The sequence below is a fragment of the Bombus impatiens genome, unplaced genomic scaffold (genome assembly GCF_000188095.3).
Source record: "Bombus impatiens unplaced genomic scaffold, BIMP_2.2 scf_0536, whole genome shotgun sequence".
Taxonomy (NCBI): Eukaryota; Metazoa; Arthropoda; class Insecta; order Hymenoptera; family Apidae; genus Bombus; species Bombus impatiens.
This window is the reverse complement of record NT_176955.1, coordinates 3,342-16,959: the sequence shown is the minus strand read 5'-3', so window position 1 is coordinate 16,959 and position 13,618 is coordinate 3,342. Positions and strand designations below refer to the sequence as shown.

General features: G+C 35.5%; 1 pseudogene; it reads left to right on the top strand.

The window, feature by feature from the left end:
- Positions 1 to 13,284, top strand: part of LOC112213211 — an 18,655-nt pseudogene extending 5,371 nt beyond the window's left edge.
- Positions 13,285 to 13,618: the final 334 nt, after the last annotated feature.

Genomic DNA, 13,618 nt, shown 5'->3' with positions numbered 1-13,618 from the left:
AAAAAAAAGGTAACAAAACGTATGTTTTAACTATAATTGATGATTTCAGTAAATTCACAAAAATATATCTGATAGAAACAGAAGATGAAACCACGAAATACATTAAAGAATTTGTGCAATCAATGAAAAATCAATTAAATAAGATACCTAAAGTAATAAGATCGGATCGAGGAAGGGAATAGTCAACAACAACCTGAGGGGTTATTTACATAATGAAGGTATAAAGATTCAATATACAGCAGGATACTCATCGCAGCAAAATGGTGTCACTGAAAGGAAGTATCGTTCATTGATAGAAGTGGCTAAATGTGTGCTGATTGACGCCGACATGGACGAGATGTATTGGGGTGAAGCAGTACACACAGCCAACTACCTGCAAAATATCCTACCCACAAAACACACAGGTAAGACGCCGTATGAATCATGGTACTCTAAACTACCTGACGTCAAAAATCTTCGTTCTTTTGGTACTATAGCATATGCATATATATCTCAAGGGTGTCGAAGAAAATTAGACGAGAAAGTAGAAAAATTAAGGTTTGTCGGATATTCGGAAGAATCAAAAGCATATAGATTACTTGACACAACTACGGATAAAGTAAAGATAAGCCGTAATGTGACCTTTCTTAAAACTCATACGGAACCCGGGACTGAAGAAATTATTCTTGAAGAACAGAATGTTCCTGAAGGTGCAGTAAATAAAACTGAAGAAAATAGAGTAGATAACAATAAGAAAATTATTGAAGAAAGGGGACCCAAAGATGAATCCGAAGACAAAGACAAGGAATTTTCATGGTTAAGGTCCTTCAGACCAAACAATCATCCTTTATTTCGCGTGTTCTTTACATTTTTGCCTACTACGGGAAGATACGGGAAAGTTAGTTTTTCTCGCGTTCGGTATCTTCCGTTAGCAACTTTCTCTCAGTGGCGGTTAGCATCCTTCCTCACTCTCCAACGTATAAAATTAACCAATTGACAACGAAGTCTATTTCCCTTACTCTCCTAATGAAAACTTGTCCTTAACAAATCAGCTCTTTTCGTGTCCTTAGACCCACCTATCACTAGATTTCCCTCGCCACTAAACTTGACTGATTTTTCATCTTTCGAACAGTCAACATCTCTTTACCGGGATTCTACCCTTAGATCAGTAGCCTACTTAATTTATATAAAATTGTTAGAGTAAAGTATAATTTATACGTGTCAATTCAGCGTATACTCAATTGCGATTATTAAGTGCATAATAAAGTGTAATAAAAAGAAAGTTAATAGTTGTGTTACGGTTCAACCTTCTTGTTTTTATAATCTGAGTCACAAGTTTACGTGACAAGATATACACAGTGTAGCGATAAGCGCATAGTTTTCATCAAGCAGCGAGTTCTAAAAAACATCGATTCGCCTTCGGTCCGTTATTTTACCTACACAAAAAAGGTGGCATAAGTGATCATATGCGCGATCGGTTGCGTGGCCCGAGCGCGGTGGGGGTCGCCTTTAAAAGAAGACAAAGGAAAAAATCGAAGGGCAATCAGTATCATACGAGGATTCAAACCGAATGCATCGAAAGGTTCATAGAAACAAAATCAAGGTCGCTTAGTCGAACGAATACGTCGAGAAATATTATAAAGTGGTGTCGAATTATAATAATAAACTAAATATATCATCGTTAAATCATTTGTAACGTGTTAATTATAATTTTAAATATTGTTAAAAATAGAAGATTATATTAATCCTGTTAATTCAGTGTCATAATCATTTGAACTACCTCTGTTATTCTAATCGAAACAGGAGAATCGTCTGGTTCGTGGCCGCGTTTCTTCGAGATCGCGTCTCCCCGCGAACGTGCGAAAACAAACGCGACTCTCCGCGAACGGTCGTAACGGTACCACTTATGAGCAGCGTTGACTATCAAAATCGAAGCGAGAATTTACGCCTCTTGTTGACGCGCTTCCTCGCTAACGCGAGTCTCCGCGAACGGTCGTAACGGTACCACTTATGAGCAACGTTGACTATCAAAATCGAAGCGAGAATTTACGCCTCTTGTTGACGCGTTTCCTCGCTAACGCAAGTCTCCGCGAACGGTCGTAACGGTACCACTTATGAGCAATTTTGATAGAATCAACATTGATACAATCAATGTAAAAAATGTGTAAATCCTGTATCAAATATTATATGACTACATCGTACCGTTGCGTTAACGACTTTTTTAACTTTCGTCAGAGCCACTTCTGAACCGAAATTTCTTGTTTATTGAGGATGTAAAATACGTAATTTGTATTTCTTTGGGCAATAAACGTTATAATTTTAAAAAACTGTGGCTATGTGGTCAACTTAGCTGGCTAAGAACAGAAAGGTATCTAACAATAAGTGTGCAGAAACTCGTTCAACCGAATCATTACCTTTCAAGTGCACGCGTACTTCAAACTGCATAGTCGATTTTCTCGAAAACGGAGCCTAGCAATAAAAATTGTCACTTTGCATTTGGAATTTCAATTTAATTTGGAAATTCAATTAGGGAATTATAAATATCAATTATAATATTTGATAGAAAATAAGAAATAGATGAAAAATACGAAATAAAAAATATAAGAAACAGATTTCTTTCTCTCTAGCTATACTTTCAACATTAAAATATATATAGGTTGTTTGATAACAAAAAATGTATGCAAATTACTGAAATACTATCCACTGTATGAAAAAATGTTTTAGGCAAGAAATGAATAGTTTCGAAGGAAACATAATCTGCTATAATAATTTTTTTTGTATATGGCCAGATGCAAATCATATGATGACAAAATACGTTTTTTTTAATGGAATCATATAGTTTTAAATAAAGTAATTGATTCGTATCAGCGTTCCCTGCAAAAAGATATTAACCTATTTATGTCAAAAAGTAATTAGTTCAACAGGTACTTTAACTTTAACAAAGAAAGATGCGAAAAGGTATTCCTGCTTTTACAATGTCTTAGTCTTTCACATATTATATTTGACAAATGGAACTTTGCTAATATGTCCTATATAACGATAGGTTTCTTACGCTCAAAATTGCATTCCATATGACCTGCTTCATATAAATCTATGGACGATATTCATACCCCAGTCTTATACTTAAGATCGTCTCAAGAACAGTCTTCAGATGTCTTTTGATTTCATAATTGTGATTGAAGATTAATCTTAAGGTCGTGTCTTAAGGATTCGCTTAGCAAAGATCTTGTGAAATAAGAAAATCTCGTATGACGTCAAAAGGCGCAAATAAGACCACCTTCATCCAAGTTCATTAAAATCGCCAATAACTGTAACCATCTTAACCGTTCAATCGGGATTATTAATTTCAAAGAGGAGTTTAGGAACTTGATGAAGATATATGAAATGTACTATCTCCATTTCTTGTATTACGAAGAAATGGAAAGTAAAATATATAAATAAAAAGTTTCATGCTATGGAACATTCTGCTATTTATAGTTACTTAATTTCTCCCCTTTTATAATTATTATATCTTTGTAGCAAAGATAATTATTGTTTCAGTTACATGCACGACTGTAAATAAAAATTTAAACGTAATACAAAATATAGAAGATGGTTACGAGCTACAGGAGTGACTATGTAGCCGGGCTAATTCTTAGATTATGGAGTTGCTAATCAGGCAAATTCTGTGTTGTTAATTGCACTGACTGCTGAGAAAATAGATGCGAAGACGAATCAACTTACGGTGAATCGATGCGACGTATAGCCGGGAGCTACAGGAATGGCCAAGGCGCGGAAACAAATTGACGCGGGCTTATGGCTAACGAACAGAAAGCAGGAAATATTAGTAGCAAAGTGATAACGTTCAACTAATCGGTAAACCTCGAGTGGCAAAGGTATATCATTGTGGGTGTGAGACACATATTTTATAAACAGGGACGTACAATTGTTTAGTGTAATGGTCGGGGTATCTACGTGTACTCTCTAAATCACAAGCCAAGTAATTTCAAAGGAATATTAAATTGAGTTATTTAAGTTTCAATTCCAACGACGTAAGAGTCTAATCCTTTTCCTTCACACAAGCGAGAAAGCGGGAATCAAAGACTAATGTAAAATAATGCCTAACATAATGCCAATGCCATGTACTATATCGTTACTGAAACTTTTATGCTTCGTATATAGACAATTGTTTTATTATAAATATTAATTAAATAAATATATATAATAATGAGCACTATAGGTTTTATATATGAAGTATTAGATCGAACGAAATATAAAACATACAAGATATAGTAGTACTCGTTATAACATTTATAGTAAAACAATCGTCTACTCAGATTTCATTTTTTCAATTTATAAAAATATGAATTTGCACAAACATCTGCGCTCTACTTATCATTACTTCCACAACAACGTTCTCGCTCTAAAGTTCAGATTTTTGTATGAAACTGCGGTTAAACGTCACACCCACATAGATACCCATAATTTTCTTGCATTCTGCTAGAATAGCACTTACTATAGTCTTGCTCGTAAACAAACCTGACAGAAGCGTAATCGACAAAAAATCATTTATAAGGTCGTTTCTCTATTTACCCTTTTACTATGTGCATTGTTTTTAACATGAAAACGCGGCGCACTTACAATTCGCCAGACCTATTATTCTGACTGCCAGTCATTCGGCTGATCCGTTTCCCATTCTTACCCATCATTCTCCGCTCGCCCTACATTCTCCCCCGTAAGCACTTTCTCCCTTGATCGATCGTGAGTGAACCACGCATTCATATACTAATTTCCTTCTTCCCTATTAGATGTCCTTCTTTCGTCCTGTCAGACTGTGTGAGAACCGAGAATGCACGTGTTTCAAATATTCATGACTCGATGAAAAATATCAATGAGGCTGGACATTAATTCAAATCTGTTTTCAAAAATAATATTATAATTAGTTCGTTGATTGCTCTACAGATTACCAAGATTCTGGTTACCATCCTCTTATTCTAACGCAATCTAATAGGATAATAGTAAACTAATAGCAAAAGGGTAAGTATAGTAACACGTTATGTACATAATAATAATATAAAACAATGATACGAATTCCCTAAAAGACATATCGGTCAATTCCATACATGGAAGAGCACGAAATAGTAACGATGTTACAAATACTACTTTTTAAATTTGGTCTGGAATTTACTATTATTTGTGTCGTATTGTTGTGTGTATTTTTACGGGCGCAATACATTTAGTTAAAACGCACTAGAAACTAATACCGACACATTATGTAAAGTTCGTTTCAATCAATGGTAACGTTTCGTCGTTGGATTCTCGCCGCATCTTGCGCGACTGTTGATCACGTCTAACTCACAAAAGTGAATTCCATGAGATTGTCCATAATTTGAAAACACGATGCTGCGATTCTCACGTGGAATAATATTCTACGTTGATGTGCGCCAATCGCGAGATCCACGTGCCCTTTCCGCTCGACCGATACCAAAAACTTATTACGTCCCATTTGCCGCCGTGGAACCATGCTATGTTACCGCCATTACCAGTTTTGACTTTGTACCATTCAAAACTTCACCGTAATAAAACATTTGACTTCCCATAAAATATAACTGCTCCTGAATCGAATAAAAGACTGATTCCGAATTGAACTGAAAAGTTTGTTCCTTTGTCTGTGAGGATTGCGCGTGATGTGTCGAAGATAGGAATTAAAATCGTTGAGAAGGCATCTGCTATTGTTGTGGCTCCGGTGTTCGGTATCGCAACAGCTATGCAGTTTTTGGTTAAGTTGGTATGTGACAGGTTCTTCTATATATTGTCTGTAATAAACATCAGTTGTGGGATTTTCGCTCTTACCAACTGTTGTTTCTCGCAGCTTTTGCATTTTCTCATTAATTCTTGTACATTGTTTTTCATTCCTCGTCATGAATATCTTACTCTGAAACATCTTTATGGTTTGATGATTCGTTTGTATACTGCTATGTGTTTCTTCCATAAACTCTTTTCGAATATCCTCTGGAGGTGCTATACTTATTTCCGTATATGGGGTAATTTCGACGTTGGTGTTTTTGAGTATTTTTCAGATGAGAGTTTAGTATTTTCGAATGATAGGTTGATTCTGGTTCTTTGTCAATGACAATATAACGGCTGTCGTTCTCGTTTCTTTGAATATAGTTTTCAAGTTTCGTAGTACTGTGACGATATTTTCGTCTTTCAGTTCTTCAAAAATATATTTTATGACAAATTTGTTTTAGATTCATGGAAAAAATTCTGAACGGCTGAACGGTAGTGATGATTAATTGTCCTTCCTGCGGATTCCCCTTAGCAGGTGACTCTTTTCAGAGTAACCGACATCAGCAAGAATTCTTCCCCTGGCATCTTTTAAGTAGCAATTTGCGGACTTATTAAATGTACATATTAAATGTACATCTTTTTCCATTATAGCGATAAATATTTCTCCGGATATGTTTATTTTACAAGACTCGTTGTTGCCTTCTCCTTCTTCGGGTTGTGAATCTTAGGAGAGTGATATATCTGTATCAGATTCTTAATAATTGGGAATAATACTTCTCAACTGCGTTCAAGTGCTTTTCAGAATTTGTGGAGTCTATATTCTTATAGGCTGAGGAGATAGATGAGATTGCAGACTTTGATCGCGTGAATTCTCTATTTCACTCAATGGGCTGGGATTTTCAAGTGAAGTAGGTTCTTCGGTTTCTCCTTCGACCAACGTTATTAGTTATTAGATCCCTTTGTGAATTATTAGTATTTTATTTATTGTTCAGACTTAACGTAAGATGATCGTTGGTTAGTGTTAAAATGTGCTATTAGAGTGAATGTATCGTATATGAGTTTATATCACCTTCCATGTGGTTTTGAGGAACGGTGCGCCAACGTCTTTCGTTGTTGCGTTGATTGTTTCCTGGTGAACTTTTCCTCTTTCTACGGATAGACGTGGCGCTGTAATTGGTCCTTCGTTCGAATTGCAAGGAGGTATGCTCTATGTAAACCCTCCTTGATTTCGTTTCGTTCCTTAAATTCCTTATCTTTGCGAGCGATTAAAAGAAGGCCACTGAATTACGAGACCACACGATTGCGTTTTTGTTTCGTTTTCGAGGTTTGAGTACGATATTGCATTTGTACTCTAGCGATATTAATTTCCATTTTACCAATCTTGAAATGGGATCTTTCGACTGAATATAGTTAGACTAAGGGTCGATAGTGGGTGAAGAGTGCAAATTTACGCACAAAAGGCGGGAAATATTGCGTAGCATACATCATAGCCAGGCATTCCTTCTCAGTTGCTGAATAATTCTTTCCGACTGTGTATAAATTGCGAGAACCATATGGAACCGGTAAATCGGGACCATTTCATCTTGGCTCAATACTGCACGCAATATTTGTATGATCTAAAGCGTCGGTAATGATCATGATTGGATGGTTGAAATCTAGATAATGTAGTACTAGTTTTATGCAGGCTTCCTTCGTCTTGCAGATTTTCAAAGTACTTCTATTGTTCATCGGTTCATTTCAAACGGATTTCTTTTTCTAGCAGCTGAATCAATGATTTTGCGTTAACAAACTAGTCTCTGATAACAACGATAATATGTGATCCTTGTCAATCCTAAGAATTGTTAGATGTCCTTGGATTCTGGATTGTTGCATTCTGACTTTGGAGTAAGAAAATTTTCTACCGCATGAAGTTTCCTTGGACCTGGTTTGACACTCTCGGCAGAAATTATGCCTTAAGTATGTAATTTCTTTGCGCAGAGATTCACTTATATTGGTTGAGAAAGAAAATCCGCGATTTTTGAGGTGATTCAACAATCTTTAAATTTTGGCTTTCTGTAGAGATGAAGAGTAGACTATTATATCATTCGTATAATTTTGAATTTATATTTCATTGAATTAATACTTGATATATTAAACGTTGGAATTCATTTGCCAAAGATTGAGAAATACTTTACACCTCTTAGTTGGTCCAGAGTTTCGAAATGGTAATTTGAGGTAGTGGATACTTGTCGCTTTGTTTTTTTTTCGTTTAGTGCACGAAAATTGATTATCACGCGCCAATGTTCAGTGTTATCGGCATCCGATATTTTCGATACAATCCATAAAGCGGAGTTATACGGTGAAGTCTAATTGTTTCTTGGAATAACAGAGTTTCAAATTAATGCTGTATCTTCTCCTGATTCATCGGTGGGTAGCGGTACTGGCTAGTATACATTGCAATTTCGTCTGTTACATAAATCCAATGGTAAATTCTTCATTCGTTATACCTTACAACTTCCGCAAGCAATAATTTCCTTTATTATTTGGAATAACGATGATGTTCCAAGTGGACAACTTTGGTAGAACAATTATCTGTAGATACAGTAATATAATCTCAATTTATTCCACCAAAATTGTATCTATAATATAATATCACACACAGTAATATAATATCTGCCATAATACATTGCCGAATATTAATGCCACTTACTATATGCATATTGTTGGGCTTTCACTGAAACGTTTCGTCAGTGGCTTGTCTGTACAAACATTGAATCTCTGAAAAGTAACTAAGCAGGAACGCCTGCGCAGAGTGCAAAAGGTGGAAATCCCTAACCTCGAAACTAATTATTTATTTGTCAAAAGTAAAATTATTAGAATGATGTTTAATATCGTATAGTATTAGTATCGGTATTAATATCTATTACTACGTATTAATATTAATTTATAGTATAAGTACGTAGTGTTAGGATTTCCACTAGCATATTACGTATGGTAGTAGTATGTATAATATATGTACTACTGTATACGTATACGTATGTATATTATACATACGTATATACATGTATATACATGTGCATAATGTAAGACAGTAGTATATGTACATATATTATGAAAGAATAATAGATAATACTACCTTAGAGATAAATATCTTATCTTTTTAATATATACATAGAATTTTTTTTATATAGATATTTCAAATTTAATTATTTCAACATATACCTAAAATACCTTTTTAATACATGGGTTATCCTCGGTAACTATGGACAGCCCTTTATTACCTGACGTATTGCAGATACCAAAAATTGTTACATGACGATTGTATAGTACAATTAGGTACTAACTTATTTACATCATTATTCTCCAAGATATGGAGGTAAAATTCAAATTCAACGTAAAGTTCAAGATAAAATTCAAATGGAACTATATATTTTTCTATTTCACAAGATGCAATATTTGATACGTGGCACTTTAGACGCGAACAAGACCACCAGCCACGCTTTTGACCTACTTGAGGAATGTTTTCCCGCAAAAATCAGTTAATTTATCACACAATATCTCAAAAATTAATTGAAATCAGTAATATACATGAAAGGTTAATGAGAATTCATCTTGAGAAGCATTATCAAATGATGCCAAAAAAATACATAATTCCAAATAAAAACGGAACTACATCTCCATATGTAAAAAAAATAATAATGTAAAAAAGATGGTTTGTTATGGTTAATTACATATATTAAGTTTATGTTTTCTTACAAACACAATTGAGCAACATTTGATTTACCTGTTAAATAATAAATAACAAATTAGAATAGCATTTTAATTCTGAATAAGAATTAAATTTCTTATTTAAATAATAATCGTTTAGACGATACCAAAAATAATTTATTTATTATTTTTTAGTTGTAAATGAAATTTTATTTTCTATATGGATTAAATCCGACAACAAATGATAATATATAAATATCTTTTGTTTTTGTCTTATCTGTTTCATTATGTACAATGAAAAAATCGTATAATTAATACGGTTATTTTTCAATAGGCAGATCACAGCTCATATTATTCTTAGGTAATATTATTAAAAATTACAAGTTGTAATTTACAGCGATCTTTCTGATTGAAACGTTATATTTATGTAAAAATAAATTCTCTCGACGATCGGTAAATAACAAATAAAAGTAATAAACAAAAAATAAAATTTCATTTGGTAATAACAATTAATGTCATTATATTAAATATTGTCTTTAGACTTGTCCAATAACAAATAATTCGTTTCTGCTTTTCATTTGAACTTTCCGAAAATTTATTCCATAGTATTCAACATTACTCTCGACCAAACAAATCCTGTTTGAAACATTTTTGTATCAATAAATAATTCGAGAATATAATTGGATTTATAGATTAAAATGGGCCATTCTCTATATATCCTATCTTCATAATGATCCAATATACTTTTCTTTTTTAATTTCTCTTTAGTTATTGTTGTTGGATTACAGTTATTTTAGTTCCATTTATAGTTTTATGGTTATTGAAGCGTGCTATTAGTCAGAAGTATTCAAGGAAGGTTCGCTTACCGAACTAGCACTTCCAAACATTTTGGAAATATTCAGAACATATGGAAGCAATTATGACTTGTAGTTCAAGGACTGGAAACGATAAAAGATTTCCATTGGATAATCTGTTCGTGAATAGTTCTCGATTACCAATGTTCGGTCAATAAGATCGATCTTTAAAAAAGTATAAACAACTTTGTCATCAATTTTGATTTATTATGAGTCTGTGCAATCATATATAAAATCAGTTGACACAATATGCTTGAACTCCCCTTCCACGACAGCTTGTAATGATTATGCTGCTAAGAATCCTGATTGCAAAGAGCTGTTACTCATTAAAAACTAGGGCATTGATCATTACGAAACAATGGAAGTAAACTCGTTACAATTGAGGGGATTGCAAGAAAACAAAGAGGCTTTTTGGTTTGACCTCTTACATTCACAACCCACTTACTTGCCGAATTTACAAATTTTTAGCTATTGTTGCACCTCCGGGTTATTTACTGATAACGGCCGTTTTTGTCTATACACTGTCAGTGAACAATACGAATTACATGCATTAATAACGGCATCCAAAAATTGTATTGTTAGTTAAATAAATAAATAAAAGTACAAAAAAGTTTTAATGATTTTACGAAAGAAGGTTTAAGGTGAAACATGTAGGTTTTGATACTAAACTTAGTTCTTATCTTCTCTTATCCAATGTTACATCGTTTCGTGACATCACAAATATTTATAAACGAAGAAGAAAATTTATTTATAGAATATCGATTGGCTTCGACAAACCTCAATTATGATGTTTCACCGATTCGAACGAGAAATTTTGCAGTTTTATTTACTAAAGAAAGTCATAAAAATATTTCTCAAAATTGGATAAAGAATGAAACAGCATCGTACGAATGGTTTCGAAGTTTTATGTCTCAGAACTCTCAGCTTTCCCTTCATACTCCTGAAGCATTCAGTAAAAGTACGGCGACTGCATTTAGTAAACATAACGTGTTTTATCTTTATAAAAATTTGCGAATAATATTTCAAAAATATAGCTTTGGCTCAAAATCGATGTATAACGAGAACAAAGCTAGAGTAACCACACAAACCACAAAAGACAATTTGTCGGAAAGGATAAAAATAAATTACGTAACATTATGTAATAATATATAAATAATACGTCTGTTGACGTGGTCAGAAGTGTTTAGACATTCTTAACACTAAGTTTACGGGACCCGTCAATTTGACAGATTTCATTCAAACTTCGAAATGAAATATCCCAAAAACCATAGCATTAATTTTAAACATTTTGCATAGTAAATTAATCTATTAAATTAATCTAAATTAATTATCTTATACACACAATTATTTTTTTCTAAGCTTTTTCATTTTTAAAATTTGTATGTAATATACGAATCCCTACGAAACCCGTCAAATTGACGGGCTAGCTGATTTCATAAACAATCCGTTTTTCAAAGGCAGTGTGCAAAAGTTTCAGATTATTATAAGTATTTACGACAGGGTAATTGAATTTAGGCACAGTATTTTCTTATTTTGACCAATCTCCCTTTTCTAACAATCATGTGTACATCCAAGAGATACAATAAGATATCTGAGGTGATCGTCGGTGAAGGTGCTTCAAGAAATACTCTTGATTTTTAACAATAACGTTTATTAAACTCTTAACGATTAACAACGGTTAATGATTAACAACGATTAACGTTTAACAACGATTAATAACAAGTAACGATTAACACTGAACTCTCAAGAGACAATAACCCGTTTCTCTAATTGTGTTGGCTTCGCTTAACTTTTCGCACTTCGCAGCTCGGGGCAGAATGAATCTTTTGGTTCAAAACCTATCTATTATCGTCACTATCGTTAATTGTTATTCTTTGTTATCAAGTGATAGAGTTTAATAAACGCTATTGTTGAATACACCTGAGTATTCCTTCCGCATCTATCACGACATTCCACTTCAAATTGGTGACGACCGACGTGATTTTCAGTGAAAGAGGTGACCGTGATAGTGCTCGTGAGACGTTAAACACCGCGAATTTAGGACAGTTCGAAATGACTAACACCAACTAACGAAAATTCCGAATGTACGACGATCGGCGGGGTCAACGTAGACTCAATAAATGCACTCCTTCGCGTGCCACCGTTCTGGCCTGACGATGTTGACTTGTGGTTCACGATGCTGGAAGTGCAGTTCGAAGCTGCCCGGATCACGGGCGATCAGTAAAAATATCAGGCCGCTGTTGCACATCTCGACTAGTCGCACGTGAGATTAATCCGAGACGTATTGATCGCCCCACCAGCGACCGGGCGTTACGAGTTCGTCAAAAAGGAGCTCATCAAGAGATTGAAAGAGTCGGACGCTAAGAGACTCCGACAAGTAATCGAGAAGGAACAAATGGGTGATAGGAAGCCATCCCAATTCTACCAAGACCTAAGAAACCTAGCCACCAACTCGTTAGCAGACGATGTCATCCTCACCGTCTGGGAAGGTCAACTTCCGTCGCGCGTGCAGAGTATCCTAGCCTCCGTACAGAGCAAAGACCCGGAAACCCACATTTAAATCGCCGATAGCCTCCCCGGAACCAGGGCAGATCGTCGCGGTTAGCGCAATCCGACTACCTGCAGTAACCCACCCACCTGGCCAGAACAGCGGAATAGGCGACTCTGTGGCAGCCGCCCTCAACGCGTTGGACGAGCAGTTAGCGCGAATAGATGCCCGAGTAAACCAGATTCAAGCGCAAGTAGCCGAGCTAAGAATCGATGAACATCGTCGAACACGATCACAATCGCGCTCGCGCACACAATTCCGCCCCCTTTCGCGCCCCCGCGATCCGCCGCGGCAAGACGGACTATGTTACTACCACGCACAGTACCGAGAACGCGCGAGAAAGTGCACATTCCCTTGCTCTTGGAATTCGGGAAACGGGACCAGCCGCCCGTAAAAGCGGAAAAGACGACGGTTCGGCATCCCGTCGCATATTCGTAACGAATAAGAACTCGCGGATCTCCTATCTTATCGACACCGGCGCCGATATTTGTGTATACCCGCGCAACAAGTTACACGGACCCGTGAACAGAAGCGAGTACGAGCGAGTTCGCGGCCAACGGAACACGAATCACAACATACGGCACCGTTGCGATCAATATAAACCTGTCCCTACGCAGAGCATTCAAATGGGACTTTACAGTAGCTGACGTCAAAACGTCCATCATCGACATGGATTTTTTAAGTCACTACGGGTTGCTCGTGGACCCGCGAAATAAAAGACTCATTGACACGACAACCTAAATGTCATCAAGGAGATACACAGCCACGACAGACGAAGTGT